This window comes from Capra hircus, chromosome 11 (assembly GCF_001704415.2).
Source record: "Capra hircus breed San Clemente chromosome 11, ASM170441v1, whole genome shotgun sequence".
Lineage (NCBI taxonomy): Eukaryota > Metazoa > Chordata > Mammalia > Artiodactyla > Bovidae > Capra > Capra hircus.
Genome location: NC_030818.1, coordinates 44155149 through 44175553, shown reverse-complemented (window position 1 = coordinate 44175553; position 20405 = coordinate 44155149). Strand labels below are relative to the sequence as shown.

The window sequence follows — 20405 nt, the reverse complement described above, 5'->3', positions numbered from 1 at the left end:
CATAACATCACCGCACACATGCCCAGGCTAACACGCTACCAACTCATCCAAGAGACGGGGCAGACACTGACTGCAAATCAGTTCCAAGACCCTCTGTCTTTACAGTCATGATGAAGACACCCCAATAGTTCCAGGGTAAGGAAGGTTCCACCCGGGATGCCGAGCAGAGCGGACACCTTGTCCTTGCTCCTGCAGTGGTTTCTGCAGCAGCAACCCATCAAGCAGAACCAAATGCTGCAGCTACACTGGCCAGTCCACAGGCCCACGTCCAGCCCGGAAGATCCCCAGGCCCTCAGAGCTCTAACTTAGGCCCCCAGGACTCACACACAGAGATGCTGCTGAGTTTGGGAAACTGCCCCAGGTGGCTTTAAGTTGTGTCCTTATTTTAAATTTGGGCAAATGGGAAGTGCCCAAATCAGCAGAGAGACCTTCAGGATCTCCAGGTTCATTCAAGGGGATGTTTGTAGGTGCTATGAGAAATATTCAGTGTGTTTTTAAAGGCCACTCACAATCTGCTCCTAGGCTGCCCAGGGCAGACATGCTTAACTTTTTAAAGATTTTCATTATAGGAATTACAAGGGACATTTAAAAAGCTAAGTGTTTTGATATACGTATACCCATGGCTGACTCATGTTGATGTACGGCAGAAAGACAACATTGTAAAACAATTATCCTTCAATTAAAAATAAATAAAAAACTTCATTGTTTTGTTTTGAGATAATTGTAGATTCACCCACAGCTGTGAGAAATAACGGACAGACCCACATGCCCTCACCCCAATGGTCTCATTGTGCAAGTTTGTAGTCAAGTGTCTCCGAGGGTCGGGGTACAGAAGAGCTATGAGAGAACTTTCTAGAGATTCTTCATAACACTCTGTGGATGGTGAGAATGAGTTGCCATTTCAGCAGGAGAATGAACCTGGGCTCTTGGGATGTTGTGACTGGTGCAGGGTGATTCCCAGGCCCAGGGTATCACGGGGGTGCCTGTTCCCAACCTGCCACCTGCAAACAGGGGGCCCTCCATTCAGTTCTGCCTGAAAAGACGTGGGCAAAAGGCAGATGGAAGGAGGCCTGCACCGGCTGGACTAGCCGCAGGCTGGGCACAGCAGAGTCCAGCCCCACTCCAGCCCCGGCTGGTCCTGCACTTGCCTCCCCACTGCTTTCTTGCTGCGGGCTGGGGTGGCTGAGCCTGGCCTTGTCCAGGACAACAGCCCCTCTCCACACAGCCACTGAGCACTTGAGCATGGCTGGTGCGATCGGGAAACTGAGCCTTTGATGTTGTTGTTCAGTCGCCAAGTCATATCCAACTATTTGCAACCCCATGGACTGCAGCACGCCGGACTTCCCTGTCCCTCACCATCTCCTGGAGCCTTGGATGTTAATTAGCTTTAGTCACTGGAAATGAACAGTCTGCTTTGGCTAGTGGCAACCCCACCAAGCGGACAGAAGACAGCCCTTCGGTCTCTCTACCTCCCAGATGTTTTGATTAAGCATCTGGGCTTGTCCAGGAGGCCATCTACCTCCCTGTCAGATGGGCCAGGAGCTTCAGTTCCCAGGAAGCCAAGGCTCCAAGTGGGCCATGACTTTTCTGTGGGCCCATTGGCGATGCTGTGTCCCAGCTGGACGCACGCCCGGGTCACATGACCAACCCACCACCGATTCACTCATCCTTCCCCTAAACGGAGTGTGAAACCCAAAGTATGGGAAATGGAAGTTCACATTCTAAACAGCAAGGCAGACACTTTTGGGGGGAAAAATCCCATGGTAACCAGAGCCTGAAACTTTGACAAGTAAGAGACTCCTATTTAAAGAACCAAGTTTCTAGGAACAAAAGGAACAGCAAATAGCAAACGAAGTCTAGGAAGAAAAAAGCGACGAGACAAATCCAGACGAAAGCTCAGAAAGCTCTGGACTTGATGCCGTTTGTCAGGTGAACCCTCTGCCATGGGGTGGGGGGGGGATGTCCCTGCCAGGGGTTGGGGCTTCTCTGGGGATACCCAGTCCTCCATCAAAGCCCCAAACTGCAGGCAACTCCATGTACCAGGGAGCATCACAAAAACACATTTAGCAGCATGTTTAGACTAAGCAATAACTCGTTCATTCTAATTAAATCCTACAAAGTTCAGCTTAGTGTTTAATGTGTATTTTTTCCCCACAGTCTGAGGCTTTTTGTCCTCAATTACACGGCCTGCTTGTTTTGCACTAACTTCCTAAGAGCTTGCTGCTTATTTCATATTCCCCTGGAGAGTTAAAATTTGTGTCTCGTGGTGGTGGTGGGGGGTTGGTTTCCCTGCGTCCCCAAGGTCATGGTTCTGTCCTTTAATAACCACAAATGTCCCAGAGGGACTGCGACCAAGGAAGACCTGGGGGCCTCACCCTGCAGCCCGGTTCTGGGCCTCACAGTCGCAGAGGGACATGGTTTCCCTCTTACTTTGGGGTGTCTGTGTTCCCCTTCATCCTCCACTGGGCACCACGGCAGAGCATGGCCTCTGCAGATCCCAGGGTTTATGGTAACAGGTTGATGTCAGAGGGGGTGGCAAGAGCAAGGCCGGGATTTTATCACATCACACGTCAAATTCAGTATCGGCCTTTTGTGTCTCTCAGCCCAGCACCAGCCCCTCTCCCAACCTGCGCCTCTGTACCCGTTCGCCCCCACCCCCAGGCAAAGGTTTGTTTCCTAAAAACTGGGAAAACCTGACAGCCTGGTACTGGCAGCCTCAGACCAGTGCTAATTACAATGGGCTATAAAACTCAGGCTCAGGTCACTTATCTGTGCATAATGCTGGGACCCACCATGTACACCAGAAGTGTCACCTGAGCCGCAGATGGACGGGGTTCTGGCTATCAACACACCAAGAGTTCCCATCAGGCTGACTTGCAGGAATCCTCCCCGTCTCCTCTGTTCTGCCCCCACTTCCACCTCATGCATGTTTAAATTTATTTATTTGTTTTTGGCTGTGCTGGGTCATCGTTGCTATGCAGCCTTTCTCTGGTTATGATAAACGGGTGTGGAGCACAGATTCTAGGCACATGGGCTTCAGAAGTTGCAGCAAGCCGTTGAAGGCTCATAGTTACAGCTCCTGGGCCCTAGACCACAGGCTCAGTAGTTGTGGTGCATGGGCTTAGTTGCTCTGAGGCAGAGTAGGATCTTTCTGGACCAGGGATTGAACCCGTGTCCCCTGCAGGGGCTTCTCTGGTGGTTCAGCTGGTAAAGAACATGCCAGCCAGTGCAAGAGGTGCAAGAGATGTGGGTTCAGTTCCTGGGTAGGAAGATCTGCTGGAGAGGGGAATGGCAACGCACTCCAGAATTCTTGCCTGGAAGATCCCATGGACAGAGGAGCCTGGTGGGCTACAGTCCATGGGGTCACAAAGAGTTGGACACAACTGAGCCGGCACACACACGCCCCTGGTTGGCAGGTGGATTCTTATCCACTGTGCCACCAAGAGAGTCCCCATCTCATGTATTAAATTTCAAGAACTCAAAGATGTATCCACATCAAAATGTCTTTGTCATCTCTGTTATTAATGTTTTTTGTTGGATGATCTTTTCAATGAGCTTCCAGACCTCAGGACAAGCTCGTCCCCGGCTGCGCCCCCTGGACGACCCTTTGTGGGTCCCAGGGAGTCCAATGTCCAGCATCTCTCCGGGTCCCTGTGGAGCCAGAGCCTTGACCTCAGGACACCAGTTGTAGCAGAGCTCAGCACTGCCATCTCTGGTCCATTCCCGCAGAGGGACTCATTTCTCCAGGAGGCACTGGCCCGGCACTTTATGGTGAGGCATCAGCTTGGCAGGCTCTGTCCGTGGGCAGGTGCTTGGGGGTCTTTCCTACCCCTGTGCTGGAGGGGGACTGCAGAGCAGGAGTCCAGGAGCCCACATAGCACAGCTCCTCACGCCCCCACCCCAGGGTCAGGCCACAGAGAGGTGCCAGGCAGAACCATTTCATCAGTGCTGAGCAGATACCAGCCAGTCCCATAGGTCTGAGACCCAGTCTGTGCCATAGTCAGTTGTGGGTTCATATTTCACAGAGAAAACCAGGGGGTGGGGATTAAGAATATCAAAGGTAGACTTTGCTTTTGCTCAGGACTCAGTGCTGCCTGAGGCTGCGGTGAACGTGCTGGGGGCCAGCACACAAGGGTCTGCTGGCTGGGAGGGTAGGGATAGCGGGGGTTGCGGGGAGGGGCCTCCTGTTTGCTGGTCTTCAAAGTTAGTGTTTATGGGTTTCTTGCTTGTCTTTTCATCCTTTTTTTTTACTATCAAAGAGGCTTATTACAGTCCTGGGCGACAAGTGACTTCCTGATTTTTCCGCCAAACAAGGTGGTTATAAAAGTTGAAAAGGATTAGGCGCTGAGGGCGCAGCAAAAGTGTCTGCAGACGAAGTCGTGCTTTTGATCCTGTAATTGCCTCAATTTTACTTCAAACCAACTTCCTCCCCCCTTTTCCTCAAGGCTTCCAAGGACACAGACACTGGGGAAAACTGTGGATTTCTGTTTTTTCGAAGGTTTAATGTGCGGATTTTCTAGGAGGTAACTTAAGAGCCCAAGGGATAAATTCTCTTCACGGAAGCATGTGAGCTAGCGCAGCAAATTCCCTGAGTCAAAGGATGGAGACAGAGATGAGTGAGATGGAGTCCCGTCAGAGGAGCCCGCCTGTAGGCAAGTAGGGTGTGCACAGTGGCTCCCACGTGGGGCGAATGTACGAGAGGCTGGGGCCAGCCCTGAGCCCCACACGCGGAGCATCCCAGGTTTGGGTGAAGAGGCCCCAGCCCGGCTTTCTCTCCCTGGGCATTGTACCGAGTGCCCAAGGGAACATCCCTTCTGGATCCCAGGAACCAGCATGGGGGCAAAGCTTCAGTTGGCGTCATGGAAACACAGGTGTCCCAGGTCATAGCAACTAAGTATTGGTGGGTCGGGGACTTTACCCCATGCTGGGTGACCCTAAAGCCTGATATTCTGGGTGTTTATCGAAATACCAACTTTTTAAAGAACACTGAACTCACGATGTGGGAGGGCCTGAAGTGCCAGAGCAACCCAGACTCCAGCTCTGGACACAGCAGTGGACTGAGAGGCTCCCGCTCAGTCTGGCATTCAGGCCACACCACCTCCAAGTGGGTCCCTGGGCCTGCAGCTTCCTGCAGGTTAGGGCCTGAGCCTGTGCTCTGCTCAGCACGTGTCTGTAGACCAGCCATCCCAGCATCACCCGTTAGCAGGGTGAACACCCCCCAGCCTGATTCAGAATCTGCCTTTTGATCAAGTTCCCAGGTGATTCAGAGGCACAGGGACACCCGAGGTGGAATGGACTTGACCCCGGGCACCAACCTGTTTTCCAGGGCAGGTCCCCAGTGTTAGACTGAGAAAGCACCATGTGTGTGTGTCCCAGACTCTACCTACTATGCTGTGACATACACTATACACACACACAAGAGGAAAGTCAAACGGGAAGTGAAAGACAGAAAAGCAGTATTCACCCCCTAATTGTGCAGAAAGCTCTCTGGTTGTTCCAACTCTGAAAGTGGCTTCCCACATAGCTCAGTCAGTAAAGAATCTGCCTGCAGTGCAGGAGACCTGGGTTCAATTTCTGGGTTGGGAAGGTCCCTGGAGAAGGAAATGGCAACCCACTCCAGTATTCTTGCCTGGAGAACTTCATGGACAGAGGAGCCCGGCAGGCTACAGTCCACGGAGTCGCAAGAGTCAGACACAACTTAGCGACCAAACCACCACCACCACAGACTCTGAAAACCAAGCTTGTAGCATCATGTGTTGCCTTCAACACATTAAAATAAGTTCAGGAAATGCACTTTGATTTGTTAATGGTTCCAGTAACAGCAGGCTTATTGAACAATAGAAGTTTCGTTTTGGGAATAGACTACAAGACTGAACAAATAGGAGTAACAGGTTTGAAAATTCTTTTCTTTCTCTGTGGAAATAACTACTGTTTAGTAAAGCAGATTGACTCATCTGTCTCCTCAGACCACAGCCCATGGGCTTGGTTCAGGAACAGGGCATCTGGCCCCGTAGGCCAAGAGCTGCCAAACCAGTGTCTGAACAAAGGGGTGGGTTTTCCCCCTCTGCCATCTCGTGGCTGTGGCAGGACCAGAGTGAGAGCTTGATTAAACTGAAAACAAGTGAATTGATAGCACATGGCTGATCTGCCAACGAGTAGTATCTGAGCGCCCTCCAGGAGGGCGAGAAGGGTGACCAGGGGCAAGGTGGCTGGGGAGGGTGAGTGGGGCTCGGCCTCCAGGGTCCTCAGGACCTGAGCCCCAGCAGTGAGCAGGTGCTGCACCATCCACCCTGCAGGTAGCCGCTCCTTGACTTACCCAGGACGCGAGGGTGTGTTTGCAGAGGGCCTGTCAGAATCCCCGGCCACACACAGACCCCAAACACCAGGAGCTGTCCTCCTTGGAGCTGCAAACTTGGCTGCCCTTCATGCTCGTGGTCTGATAGCGTCCTGCAGGGAGGGGCCTGGGCCCTCAGTCCACCCCATCTGCTCCCACGGAGGCCAGCGGGGAGCCAGGGTGCTAGCGTGCAAAGTGACCATTCAGCCACCCTCTTCCTGGGCTGCAGGGTGACAAGCAACCACTGGTAATCCCCAGGTAATAAGGAGGTGGGGGGTCTCACAGGGACACACATGGGTTCACACCACTCCACACGCGTGTGCTGAGTCATGGGGCCCCCGAGCTGGGAGCTGTGACTTCCGTTTACAGAGGAAATCAAGGCGGTGAGGAGCCTTCCCAGAGTCCATGTGGGGAGCAGAGGGACACTGGGGTCTCTTCTGAGCCCCAGGCCCTCCCATCACTGCTTGTCGTCCAGGAGCCAGGGAGGCAGCTCAGCTCCCAGAGGTGGGAAGGGGGGTGCTCTACCAGTTCTGGGAGGTGGCTCAGGATGGAGGACAGAACTGAGTCTAAAGAAGTGGTTTTCACTAAAACTTCTTACTGTAGAAGAGATTCAGACCTCTGGGAAAACTCTGCAGCAAACACTGCAGAGTTGGGGTGTGTCTCACAGCTCGAGTCCCTTCTGTTGAGACCTTCTATTAGTAGATGTGTTTGTCTCAGCAGATGAGCCAGTGTTGGCGCCCCATGGTTATTACCAATGTCCATGCTTGATCACCTCTCCCTGCCTTTTCCTGTGGTCCCCTAGCTGTTCCAGGACCCCTCCTGGGAGCTCATCTCATCACATCAGCCCTGGGTGAGCTGCATCTCCGGGAGCTCCAGTTCCTTTATTGGAGGCTGGGTCAGCGAGGGGCTGGAAAGGGCCGACATGCCCATAGCTGACCCAGGGAAGGAGCTCGGTTGGGGGGCAGCTGTGTGGTGACAGGGGGAGTGGACGTTGTCTCTTGTGGGACTGTCCTCACGTTTGCAGGTGGATGAGCCGAGGTGAATGGACACGGCCCAGAGCTCTGCCCAGAGCCTCCCCAAGAGGTCTAGTGGCCTTTCACATCTGAATCCTTGAAGAACATGCCCTTTCTGATTATTCTTTTTATTAAAAAAGTTTTTTTTGGCTGTGCTGGGTCTTTGTTGCTGTGCACAGGCTTTCTCTGCTTGTGCCACGTGGAGGCTGTTCTCTAGTTGCGGCGTGTGGGCCTCTCATTGCGGTGGCTTCTCTTGTTGAAGAGCATGCACTCTAGAGCACAGGCTCAGCAGCTATGGGGCACAGGCTTAGCTGGCACCCAGCACATGGAATCTTCCTGGATCAGGGATGAACCTACGTCCTCTGCATTGGCAGGCGGGTTCTTAATGACCGGGCCACCAGGGCAGTCCTGACGATTCTTTAAATAGGTGTTACGGTGGGCTCCGTGCTTTCTCACGGGAAGACCCTCTCACTAACACGCGATGTCTGAGCTGAGGGCGGCAGGGCCTTCGGTGTTTGTGAAAGGCCAGGAGGCCTCCCTGGGCTGAGAGGGAGGACCACCTTCTCTTGCTCAGCCTCACTCACACAAGCTAATCACGCTCTCAGCTCTCACTGGATGCAGGCCTCACACTGCACTGCAGGAGTGAATTCTGACCTAGACGGGGTTTAGGGCATCGTGGACCCACACCCTCAAGGAGCCTGTTTCATCCAGGATCTCCAGCCACTGTCGTCCTGTCACCCCAGGCTGCAGGGCACCGTCTTCCCCTCCTGGGGACAGGCGTCTCTGCAGGGCTGCCTGGGGGTCATGACCTCATGTCCAGGGGAGGCCTGCTGGCCTCTGTCTGCTCTGAGAAGAGCTAAGTATCTCCTAGATACACATTACTGGTTTTCAGGATACAGATGGATCCAGGCAGGGTTTAGGAGGTGTGTTTATGGCCTAAAACACACCCGTCCCAGGGCCAGATACCCCTTACACTTCTGCAGTTCCCAACAGTCACCATCTGACTAAGTGGCCAGGCCTCTTCTGTTGTCATTTAGTCGCTCAGACATGTCCGGCTCTTTGTAACTCCACAGACTATGGCCCACCAGGCTCCTCTGTCCATGGGATTCTCCAAGCAAGAATACTGAGTGGTTGCCATGCCCTCCTCCAGGGGATCTTCCTGACCTAGGAATCGAACCCACATCTCCTACATTGGCAGGCACGTTCTTTACCCCTGAGCCCCCAGAGAGGCCCAGCTCTCTCCTAAGTCTCATTAAATACAAGAAGGTCATTTTCAAAATCACCAAAAGATCAACTGGCTGGTTCTGGGGTCTTTGTAAGTCTGCACATTTGTGATATTTTCTTAAAGACTCAGTTTCACATTTTGTGCCGAGCAGGCCTCCGAGGTACCTTCACGTGTGGGAAACATGCAGATCCTCCCACGAAGGATGGAGAGCTTTAGAGAACGAGCACTGTTTGCTTTTAGCAGTGATTTTTATAAATCATTAACTTTGGCTAGTAAATATTAAATTAGCTGGTTAGAATCTGAGACGCAGTGAAGCGCGGCCACAGGAAATGGATTTTGAAGCAGTAGGAATGCCAAGCAGAAGTTCCGATGCTGGAGGCTTTCAGTGTGGCCTCTTGATGTAAAGCCAGAGAAAAGACAGAAAAAGCCGTCTGGAAGCAGGGGGCATCAGCGAATTTGTTAGCACAGCTGCAGACTGGGTTAAATTAAACCCAACAGGAGAATAATCCACACACAGAGCTGAAGGAAGCAGATATTGTAAACGCAAATGAACACAATTTGAAAGTTTTCCAAAAGGAAACCATTAACCCTCGGGGGTTTTCAGCAGGGGTGGGATACGTGCTGAGCAGACACTGAATCTCCAAGGGGGCTCAGGTGTCTGCTGCTTCCTGAAGCCGAGAAGCGCCAGCCCCAAAATGATGCCCCATGATGAGGAAACAGGTTCACCCGAAGCTCCTGGAGGCTGAGCCATCCAGGCTGTGAAGGCTCCCCCTGCCCCCGACTCGTGCATTTGTTCATCTTCCTCCCCGAGAACTAAACTCAACTCCTAGGACAGACACAACTCCCTGGCTGTTGGCTAAGGGGTTGTCCAGCCGGGAGGCTGAGAGCCAGGCTGGCCGCTTGCCTTTGGCTGCTGTCTGCCCCCTTCGCTGGCGCCACAGGAGGCCCTACTCCACCACCTCCCAGCCTGGTCCCTGCCTCATCCCAAGCTGCTTGGCTGTTGCATTTCCCGCATGTGCATCTTAAACACGGCACCCCAGGAACAGAGCGTGTAAGGCAACACCCCCTCCCTGCCCGGAATTCTGAGGCCAGAGCTGCGATTTGTCCAAAACACCAGCAGTGAGGAGGGCACCGGGAGGGAAGGGTGGAGAGAGCCCTGGGTGGGTCGGGGTCAGGGGGAGACACGTCAGCACTGGGGGATGCCGCTCAGTGGTCATCAGCGCCTGGCCGGCTGGGGAGGAGCTGGTGCTCTCACCCTGAGGACCACTGGTCCCTCGAGCAGAGTTCGGTTTTTTTTAAAGATTTATTTGTTTACTTTTGGCTGCTCTGGGTCCTCGCTGCTGCTCGGGCGTTTCTCTAGCTTGGCGAGCGGGGCTACTCTTGGCTGTGGTGCTCGGGCTTCTCACTGCAAGGTCCGGAGCATAGGCTCTAGGGTGCGCAGGCGTCAGCAGTCGCGGTGCACAGGCTTAGCTGCTCCTCGGCACGTGGGGTCCTCCCCGACCAGGGATCGGACCCGTGTCTCCTGCTCTGGAAGGCGGATTCTTTACCACAGAGTCAGCAGGGAAGTCCTGGAGTTTATTCTGACCGTGTTTCCTGACAGTGGGCAGGCCATGGGATGGGATATCGCAGTCCTTGTGCGGGCCCACTATCAATGTCTGTCCCCAGCTGCCCCGTGTTCTCCATCTGAGGCCCAGGCTGGCTGGCTCCTGGTTGTTCTTTAACCTGAGCTCCTTCCATCTTCTCCCTCAACGTGCTTCAGTGATTCCAGACAGATCGGGGTTCTCAGGACAGTCACATCCAAAACCTCCTCCCTGAGGGCCCAGGAGGAAGCCTCCCTCCGGTAGTGGCAAAGTACCCACCCCACGCCCTGCTGTGACCCCAGTCTCCAGACAGACTCTGATCACATGACAGGGCTGGGCTCACACTCCAATGGGGACGTTTATGCAGTGTTGTGTGAGCGTGGCTTACAAAGGAGTTTACATGGACTGTGGCCGGGGAGGGCTTCTGTGATCAGGTGGTGGGTAGCAGAGACCCAAGGGGTAAAGGAGACACAGACGTCCTGGGCAAGAGCTCATTGGCAGGAGAACAGCAGATGAAGCCCCTGTGGGTCGAGGTGGGGGGTGGGGCAGCAGGAGGCTGGAGCGTCATGGGCGGGGGCAGACAGGCACCACGCTCCGTGGGGCTCGCCCACCCTGCCCCATCCTCCTCGGGGTACCTGCCCCAAGCCACATTCTCTTGGGCTCTGGTGCCCAGCCGGCAGGGGCGTGCCCCAGGATCTTGTGCTCAGCCCATCCAGGGCTTTAGAAATCTCTCCAATTCGCCCCACTCCTGAAACGGTTATGATACAAACTTAAATTTCCATCTAATCTGCAGCTGCTGCCTCACTCCCTGATCTGCCCTCTAGAGGAACCGGGGGAGGGACACTGCCACTTAGCAGGATGAGCTCCTGGGCGTCCCTCACCCCTGAGCCCCCGCTGGGCATCCAGGAAGGAGTGATGGCACCCAATTTCACAGAGTGAATGAGAGGGGAACCCTGGAAGGCAATCAGTGTCCAGAAAAGGTTGCTTCATATAAACATTTTTTGGGCACCTACTGCATGTCAAATAGATGGAGAAACAATGGAAAGGGTGACAGACTTTATTTGGGGGGCCCCAAAATCACTGCAGATGGTGACTGCATCCGTGAAATTAAAAGACGCTTGTTTGCTCCTTGGAAGAGCAAGACAATATACCTAGACAGCATATTAAAAAGCAGAGACATTACTTTGCTGACAAAGGTCTGTCTAGTCAAAGCTATGGTTTTTCCAGTGGTCATGTGTGGATGTGAGAGTTGGACTATAAAGAAAGCTGAGTGCCGAAGAATTGATGCTTTTGAACTGTGGTGTTGCAGAAGACTCTTGAGAGTCCCTTGGACTGCAAGGAGATCCAACCCATTAATCCTAAAGGAAATCAGTCCTGAATATTCACTGGAGGGGCTGATGCTGAAGTTCCAATACTTTGGCCACCTGATGCGAAGAAATGACTCGTTGGAAAAAACTCTGATGCTAGGAAAAGTTGAAGGCAGGAGGAGAAGGGGACAACAGAGGATGAGATGGCTGGATGGCATCACTGACTCGATGGACATGAGTCTGAGTAAACTCCAGGAGTTGGTGATGGACAGGGAAGCCTGGCGTGCTGTTGTCCACAGGGTAGCAAAGAGTCGGACACGACTGAGTGACTGAACTGAACTGCATGCCAGGCACCTGCTCCAGACCAGAGGGAGCCCCCATGTTCAGAGAGGGCATGGCCACAGCACAGGGTGGCTGGTGGACCCCACTGTCCAGTCCCACAGGACTCTGTCCTCTTGTTTGTGCAACTGTCAGGCTGGTTTTCATTTTGTTTTAAGGTGTGTACGTGTGTGTTCAGTTGTATCTGACTTTGCCACGCCATGGCTTGTAACCGGCCAGGCTGCTCTGTCCGTGGGACTTCCCAGGCAAGAATGCTGTCGTGGGCTACCATTTCCTTCTCCCGGGGGTGGCTCTGACGCAGGGACGGCGCGCATCTCTTGCTTCTTCTGCGCTGGCAGTGGATTCTTCACCGCTGTGCCGTGTGGGGAGGTGGCTATGTTTATTTTTGGCTGTGTCGGGCCCTCACTGCTGCCTGGGCTTTTCTCTAGGCATGGTGAGCAGAGGCTGCTCTTCCTTGTGGTGCTCAGGCTTCTCATTGTGGTGGCCTCTCTCCTTGCAGAGCACAGGCTCTAGGCACACAGGCTTCAGTGGTTGTTGCATACGGGCCTAGCTGCTCAGTGGCACGTGGATTCTTCCCGGATCAGGGATCAAACCCACGTCTCCTGCACTGGCCGGCAGATACTTCACCACTGAGCCACCTGGGAAGCCCCTGTGAGACTGTTTGTGCTGGTTCATTCTTTCCATCCTATGAGCCATGAGAACAGAAGTCAGGCCTTCTTTTTCTTTTAGATCCTCTTCCAAAACCTTCAGCAAAATTCAGAGCATAAGAAAGCATCCACTGAGGCCCCAAGGAGCGTTCTTCAGGTAACAGGAAGGACGGCCCCAGTTGCACCGTCCAGGCTCCTACTGAGAACCCGGGAGATGGGCGGAAGGATGCTCGCTGCAGGAGGCCTGCACCTCCAGAGGCCCTTCTTTGATTAACTGATGCCGCAGGAGGTACACAGCCAGCTCCTTAAGGCACATGAATGCGTGTTTGTCGGTGTCTCAATCCTGTTGATTTTGTAAACATAAGTAGAGGCCGACATTCTGCTGTTCTGACTTTTGCAATCGTCACAAAATAAATATTTGCCTTCAAAAGCAACAACTGGGAAAGCCATCAGGGTAATAATATTCTCAAGCACCGCCCCCACATCCCACCCAGTCGTGAAGTGAGAGCTGAGACCCGCGTGTGGTCTGTTTGGATGATGATTTTTGTGTGGAAACTTGAAGCTGGAGACTGACAGGCAGCAGTTTGAGAGAAAGTGTGGTTTCTGGGTTTTTAACACCTGTGTGCTTTCTCAGTCGTGTCTGACTCTTGCAACTGCATGGACTATAGCCCACCAGGTTCCTCTATCTATGGGATTTCCCAGGCAAGAATACTGGAGTGGGCTACCATTTCCTATTCTAGGGGTTCTTCTTGACCCAGGGATCGAACCCACATCTCCTCCATTGGCAAGAGATTCTTTGCCAATTGCGCCACCTGGGAAGCCCCTTTAAGAGTCCACTTAAAACTGAACGTCCCCAGTCACAGGGACATTCTGCCTTGGTTTCCTCTGACTGTAAATGAGGAGCAAAATGGCTTAAATGGTTGCTAACAGGGCATGAAGTCATTTGCTCAGACCTTGGGGTCATGGGGACAGGGCTGGGCCTGCCGGAGCCACTGGGGTAAATCAGGTATCTTTTGTGTGTTTGCACATCTTAGGGACGGATCTCTCTCTCCAAATCCCCCTAAAGAATGAGCTGAAATTTAAAGAGGTTCTGCTGAAATTAAAAGACATGGGTTGGACGATTTATCTCCCTGGCCTCTTCCCACTTGGGTCTTCCCTTCATGGAGATGCCAGCTTTCTGCAGAGGACTGAGTGTCTAAACGGCCCTGGAGTATGCATTCTGAGAGATTTTCTTCATTTTATGGGCAGGAAGTCTTAGGAACAGCCACTCTGAGCCATTATTAAGAACTAATTCTTAAAGAAAATGGACCTTGAGAGTCATGATGGGCCTTTGAGAAAGTATATTTCAATATTTTTTAAAATTAGGGCTTTTCTGGGACTGATGTGATGTTCATTAGGTAAGAACACAGGCCTCATACAAACTATTAAAACCATAAACAACATCTACAAGGTCAACAAAACCACCCCAACCAATAGACATTTGCATCCATCCCATCCCTCGCCATGGTCTCTGGTACCATCAGAGGGCTGACCGGATGCCAAGTGGACGAGCCCCTCACCCCCCACCCCCAGCTCATCCTCAGGACCTGTCTGTGAGCTCTCACTGCCCTGGGCACCCCAGAGACCCTTCCTCTAGGATGACTTCCTGCCCAATCCATTTCCATGGTCCTGTTGCTTGGGAGAAAATTTACGCCTGCCAGATGCCAGTGTCCACCTGCTGGCTGGGCCAAGCAGCCAAGTTCTCCTAACTCCTCAAGGGCCAAGTACAATGGACAGAAGCAGCTCTGACTCACCAGCTGGGCGCTAACCCCCCCTGACTCAGTTCCCCAAAAGCTCCCTGGACGGAGGAGGAGGCTTCCAAACTGACCCATCAGGGCACTGCTCTGTCCACCCAGCTCTGTCTCTCCCCCAGTGCTAGGAAATGTGTCCCCATCTCTCCAGGAGAGCACGCGAGTGGAGCCGTGAGGAGCTCTGGGCTGACTGGGAGCATCTGGTCCGGCTGTGAAGGGTGGAAGGCCATATATCTGTCTCTACAGGAATGTTAAGTGTTTCCTTCCAGTTTGAAACTTTAAAAAATGTAAGCATGTTTCAAGTTGAAATCTTTAAACATTTTCTCAGAAAGGGCCCCTTTGTCATTGTTAATTTCTAAGAGAGCCAATGTTGGGTTGAAAGCCCAACTGCCTCCAGCCCCACCAGCCCCACCAGGGTCCTCAGAAAGAGGCTACCTGCAGACTGACTCCTGGGGGCGGGTTTCACATATACTCTCTGGCCTTGCTGTGGGCACCGAGGGTCTCAGAATGACACTGTACCATTTAGTCTGCCTTCCCACTGCCCTCAGCAAAGGCAGCCGTGGCCTCCAGCCCTGCTCCTTCCAGCCTCAGTCTCCCCTTATCTCCTGTTCCCCCTCTTCCGTCAGCTGTAGCCACACTACCTTCCTGCTGGGGTGGGGCGTCTCAGGTGCACCCCCACCTGGCCACCCCTCAGACTGTACTGCTCAGGAGGGGCCCTCACTCTGACGCAGGCTCTTCTCTGCCCATCTGTGTGTTTGTTCCTGGTCCAAGGTTTACTGAAGTGCCATTTTTGTGTCTGGACTGCGGCTCCGCTCTCCTTGCTAGGAGGCCAGCACCCCGAAGCGTGGGCATTTCCACCACCACCCGTGGAGCACCGTGTCTCCAGTCCCAGGGCAGTGCCTGCACCCTAGCCAGTGCTCAGAAAAGATTTGTCAGATGAATAAACGAACATTCAACACACTCGGAGACTGAACAACCACAACAACGAGACACGCACTAAATCCGCCATGAAATCCTACCTTCTCTCTCTTGGGTGCAAAGTTTAAGAACTATGGAACTGGAAATACAGCATCATGGACATTTTAGTGGGAAAGATTTGGCCCAACAGCTGTCAAACCACGGCCTCTCGGTTTGTGTCTGTAATCTGAATTTGCGTGTCTGTCTTCACGTCCTGAGAAAGTGCTTTATGCCAGGATTAAGGCACTGTTGGCAGAATTTTCTCCCTATTGTTTTCGGGCGACTACTGTCTTATTTCAGTGTTTGGGCTCACCCTGCAATCGCTATATCCAGCCTCTGAAATGTGTCAGCCGTGAAAGATCTAGAAACAGCACAGCTGAGCAGGGTTTCCGAGCACAGTGATGGCAGCTCCGCCCATCGGGAGAGGGGCTTCCCAGCTGTGCACAACCTCGCCAACTACAGGGCATGGCCTGTGAGTGACTGGGGACCGGACTCAGGGGAGTGGGTCACGGCTGCCCTCTCACCTGAGTGCATTTCCCCATGGAAGCCCCGGCACCACCATCCTGCTGGACCCGTCTGCTGGAGACAGAGTTCTCCGAGAACTCTGTACCCAGGACTCCAGGCATTTCTGGGGCCCCTGGTATCTGCCTTTCCCACCCTGGATGACCGGGCACCAGGCTTGAAGGAGCACCAAGTCTCCGAACCCAGAGGGGTAGCTCTGCCAATGGGATCTACCCCACAGTGGGATTAGAACTGCCAGCGACCTTTCTCTGATTCGAAATATCCCACCCACCACCCACTGTGGACACTATCACTGAGCGCCCTCCACTCTCGAGGGGCACTGAAGCCGCCTTGGGGGATAGGATCCCTCACCCACTCTCAGGCCAGGCCCACCCTGCCCCGAGATCCTGGCTGTGTTTCTCCTGAGCTCCGACCTCGGTGGGATCACCCACCCAGGGTAACAACTCTGCTCCTGGGACAGACCCTAGAGAGGAGTTCAGTGCAGAGCTGTCTCACTGTTCCTGCTGACAGAGGCCAGGCCTGAACCCCAGGGCCATGTGAATACCTTTCTTTGTTGCTAGAATCATCAGACTGAATCGCCTGAAATCCCTGTGGTCACCTGTCTGCACTGCAGAGAGACAGCCGCACCTCATTTGCATCTTGCTTTCCTCTGTCACCAAATAGTTGTGGGGGCAGCTCCCTGAGATAATGCATAGTGTCAAGGGTGACACGAGCCCTGAACTTGAGGTTGACCTTTCTTACCTGGGATGTTGGGGCTGACACGACCCTGAACCTGAGGGGTGTGCCTGGGGTGTCTGGCACCCTCTCGGCTCGTCCCCACAGAGGCAGCGGCAGTAGGTCTAATCTCTGCCAACTTTCCACCTGCAAGATGTGCAGCAGGAGCCTGAGCGCCCGTGCTCCACCCCCAGCCACTCTGGGGTCACACCGTCACCTGCCCTGTGGCCGGGCATCCCTTCCCCTCTAGGCCTTGATTCCCTTGTTTGAAAAGCAGAGAAGACAAGCGTGAAAGTGTGAAGTGTAGAAACGCAGAGCAGAGGCTAAGTGCCCACATGTTCATTATCCCTCGCTTTATTTCAGGCAATAAAATTTGAGACTGAATAAAATTCTAGCCCACACGTGTGAGCGCACGGCGGACAGCATCCTCACTGTGACAGAGGGCCTCCACCTTTGTTTCCTAACTGATCTAATGCACTAAGTGAGCTTAATGCAAGTTAATTAACAATGCTGTTGGCAGGCAGAATTACCTGAGCAGAGTCTCGAAGAGCATCAAAGCCAGGAGCCGGCAGGTGTCGGCCGGGACAACTGAGGAAAGCAAGCCCCAGAGGGAAGCTCGGGAGGCGTGCAGGCAGGACCCGGGGGCCAGGAGGGGACCGCCGGCTGAGCACTTCAACACTGGGCCAGCTTCCAACATGCCATCCTGTTTACAGCTTCTGTGTTTGAATTTCAGGTTTACCTGAGTCTTTGAAGCTGGGTTCCTGGGCATTTCCTTGAGAACGAACTTCATTTTTTTGCAAACTGCAGAAGTTAGGAAGAAAACTTGGGTGACCTGTCTTCCATCTATTGTCCTTGGGGACCTCAGGAATTTTGATGGGAGGAGGATGCCCCCAGTTAAAAGAGCTGGTGGGGTTTACATCCTGGGATGTAGGGGTCAGACTAGGACTGTGCATGGCAGAGCTGCATGAGGGGCTGGGGTTACACGCTGACACCCAGGGAAGAGGGCGAGGCCCCCTTCAAGTCTGAACTTCACAAATATGAATCTTCCACAAAGCGAATACCTTGTTTACTTTCAGAAACTGGATGGTAATCAGAGAGTGAAGTTCAAACATTTCAGGGAAATTTTATTTACTTTTTCCTCCAAAGACATGTGCTTCCAGGACTGCCCTCCAAACGTGCTGTCATGGGACTGTCCTTCACCGCCTGGCTCACCTGGGGGAGGGGATAGGGGCAGAGAGACCCCAGCTGAGCAAGCCCAGGAGGGGCCTATCCTCTCCCTGGTGACAAGGGACCTGGGATGTCGTCAGGATGAACACCCATTCCCCAACTTTGTAGAGTAGCCCTCTCTATGGCAGACCCTGTCAAGATGTAACTTGGAAGGTATTAAGGCTTAGAGATCTCAGAGTTGGGCAGGAAATATTTCTGTTATCTGAATTGATTCTTTTTTCTCCTTTGGTTCATCATGGTTTTTCCCTCTTTAATATTTGAATCAGCTGCAGTTTCACCCTTAGTTGCAAAGTGTCTCAGGACAACTTCAGAACCTCAGACAGGATGGGCTGAGCTTCCTCTCTCATCACGATTACCCCCACCCCTGACTCCGCCAAACTCCCCTGATGGATGTAGGGACTTTCACTCCTCCTCACTCACCCCTGTGGCTTTACCGTCCCTCTCGGACCCTCCCCCTCTGTCCCGCTCCCCAACACCTCCAACCTCCTGGGAGAAGCAGGTACAGTTACGGTGGCGGAAAGATGGGGAATCAGTGGCTCTGGGGTGGGAACCCTAATTGCCCCCGAGCTGTCAGGGTATTGAGCGGAGACTCATCTGGAGTGACAGCCGGAGCGACCAGACAAGTATCTCCCCCCAGTCACTCTCTGTCCCCACACCCACCCCAAAACATGGGGGCCAGAACTTTGGCCTTGATTCAGGAAGGTGGCTCTGGGGACATTTGGGGACCCCCGCTGCTGCACACAGCTCACGGTCCTGGAACAGCACACCTCCAGGCTCCAGGAGACTCCAGGCTCTCAGCACTGAGCCCCCAAACCTGCTGAGCACACAGATGCAGCTCTTTCACCAGACACACAGCTAGTAGCAAAATGGGGTGTCTGGTGTTTCCCTGAAAACAAAGGAACACTCTCAGGTCTTAGAACCAGTAGCACAGACGCATGGTAATCGGGAAAGCTTGTTGAAACGCAACCCAAAAATGACACGCATTTCAAAAATGCACCTGGGCTGTCCCGGATGGTGACACCTCCATCTCATCCATAGCCCAATCGCTTAGGAAACCATGAGAGAAGAATAAGCCTTACCTGGACCCCACCGGGGGGTCTGTTTCCAATCCCAGCAGAAGATGGTCCTTGAAGAAAGCCAGGCTCCGTTCCGTTGTGGCCCCTGGGCTCACAGGTGGCTGCAGGCCGTGTCCAGGGAGCAGGTGCTGGCAGGGCAGGCGGCCACAGAGCTGCCTGGGCTCCGGTCGCTCACTGTCAGCCCACTTCCCTCCGCTCCCGGGACTCCGTGCTCTTCCCTGCCTGCCTGTCCCCTCCTGGGGCCTCCCGCGTGCGGGCTCACCTGCGCCCTCTAGAGGCTTCTCCCTGCAGCAGCCACCAGTGTTGGGCGGGGGCGTGGAGGCGGCGCGGGGTGGGGGGACAACTCCTGCTCCGGCCCACTGCACCTGCTCTGACTTCCTGCCCAAAGACACCTTTGGAACTATAAAATCATTGACTCCCTTTTCTTAGGGGGCGGGGGTCTTGCTTCAAACAAGCAAAGCCTTTGGGCACAAGAACAGCAAAAAACTAAATTGGCATCAAAATCCTGTCGTCCCTTTTTCCTGCTGCCTTCAATCTTTCCCAGCATCAGGAGGGTTTTTTCCAGTGAGTCAGTTCTTTGCATCAGGTGGCCAAAATAATGGAGCTTCAGCTTCAGCATCAGTCCCTCCAATGATTATTCAGGACTGATTTCCTTTAGAATTGACTGGTTGGATCTCCTTGCTGTCCAAGGGACTCTCAAGAGCCTTCTGCAACACCACAGTTCAAAAGCATCAGTTCTTCAGCACTCAGCTTTCTTTACAGTCCAACTCTCACATCCATACATGACTACAGGAAAAACCATAGCTTCAACTAGATGGACCTTTGTTTGCAAGATAATGTCTCTGCTTTTTAATACAATGCCTAGGTTTGTCATAGCTTTTCTTCCAAAGAGTAAGCGTCTTTTAATTTCATGGCTGCAGTCACCATCTGTAGTGATTTTGGAGCCCAAGAAAATAAAGCCTGTAACTGTTTCCATTGTTTCCCCATCTATTTGCCATGAAGTGATGGGACCGGATGCCATGATTTTTGTTTTTTGAATGTTGGGTTTTAAGCCAACTTTTTCACTCTCCTCTTTCACCTTCAAGAGGCTCTTTAGTTCCTCTTTGCTTTCTGCCATAAGGGTGGTATCATCTGAAGTTGTCAATTTTTCTTCTGGCAGATAATCACACAACCCATGTAACTCTAAAGAATCATATACCCCCTGTGACTACAGATAACTATAGACCCCCCCCCTATAACTCTAGATAACCATATACCCTCTTCAACTGCAGATAACCATACACCCCCTATGACTGCAGATAACCACAGACACCCCATATAATTCTAGATAACCATATATACCCCGAATGAGGTGGGCATCACCAGATTTTATCCACCGATGTGAGGTTCTGTGTTTATTTAACAGAACTTGGTCAAACCCAACATGTGCGGCTAATAAAGAACTAAGTCTAGCTACTCTTCTCCGTTTGCCCAGGGTTTGTACCCTGGACACTGCTTCTCACAAAAGAACCCTCTCCAGGGAGGGGGCACAGACATGGTGTAGAGGAAACTGCAGTCAGGGATGGGTGGGGGCAAAGTGAGCATCCAACTATGCCCTTAGCTCCCCCTGCTTGCCTCCCTGTGACCTCCACTCCTGCCCCCCAGTGATGTCAGCAGTAAACAGAAATATAATAA

General features: G+C 53.0%; 1 protein-coding gene across 1 annotated transcript in view; it reads right to left on the bottom strand.

Annotated features, from left to right (window-relative positions):
* Positions 1–18961, bottom strand: part of EDAR (ectodysplasin A receptor) — a 52780-nt gene extending 33819 nt beyond the window's left edge. Inside the window, exon 1 of the mRNA XM_018055299.1 lies at positions 18735–18961. The gene's annotated coding sequence lies outside the window, so the exon portion shown is untranslated. The remainder of the gene's footprint in view (positions 1–18734) is intronic.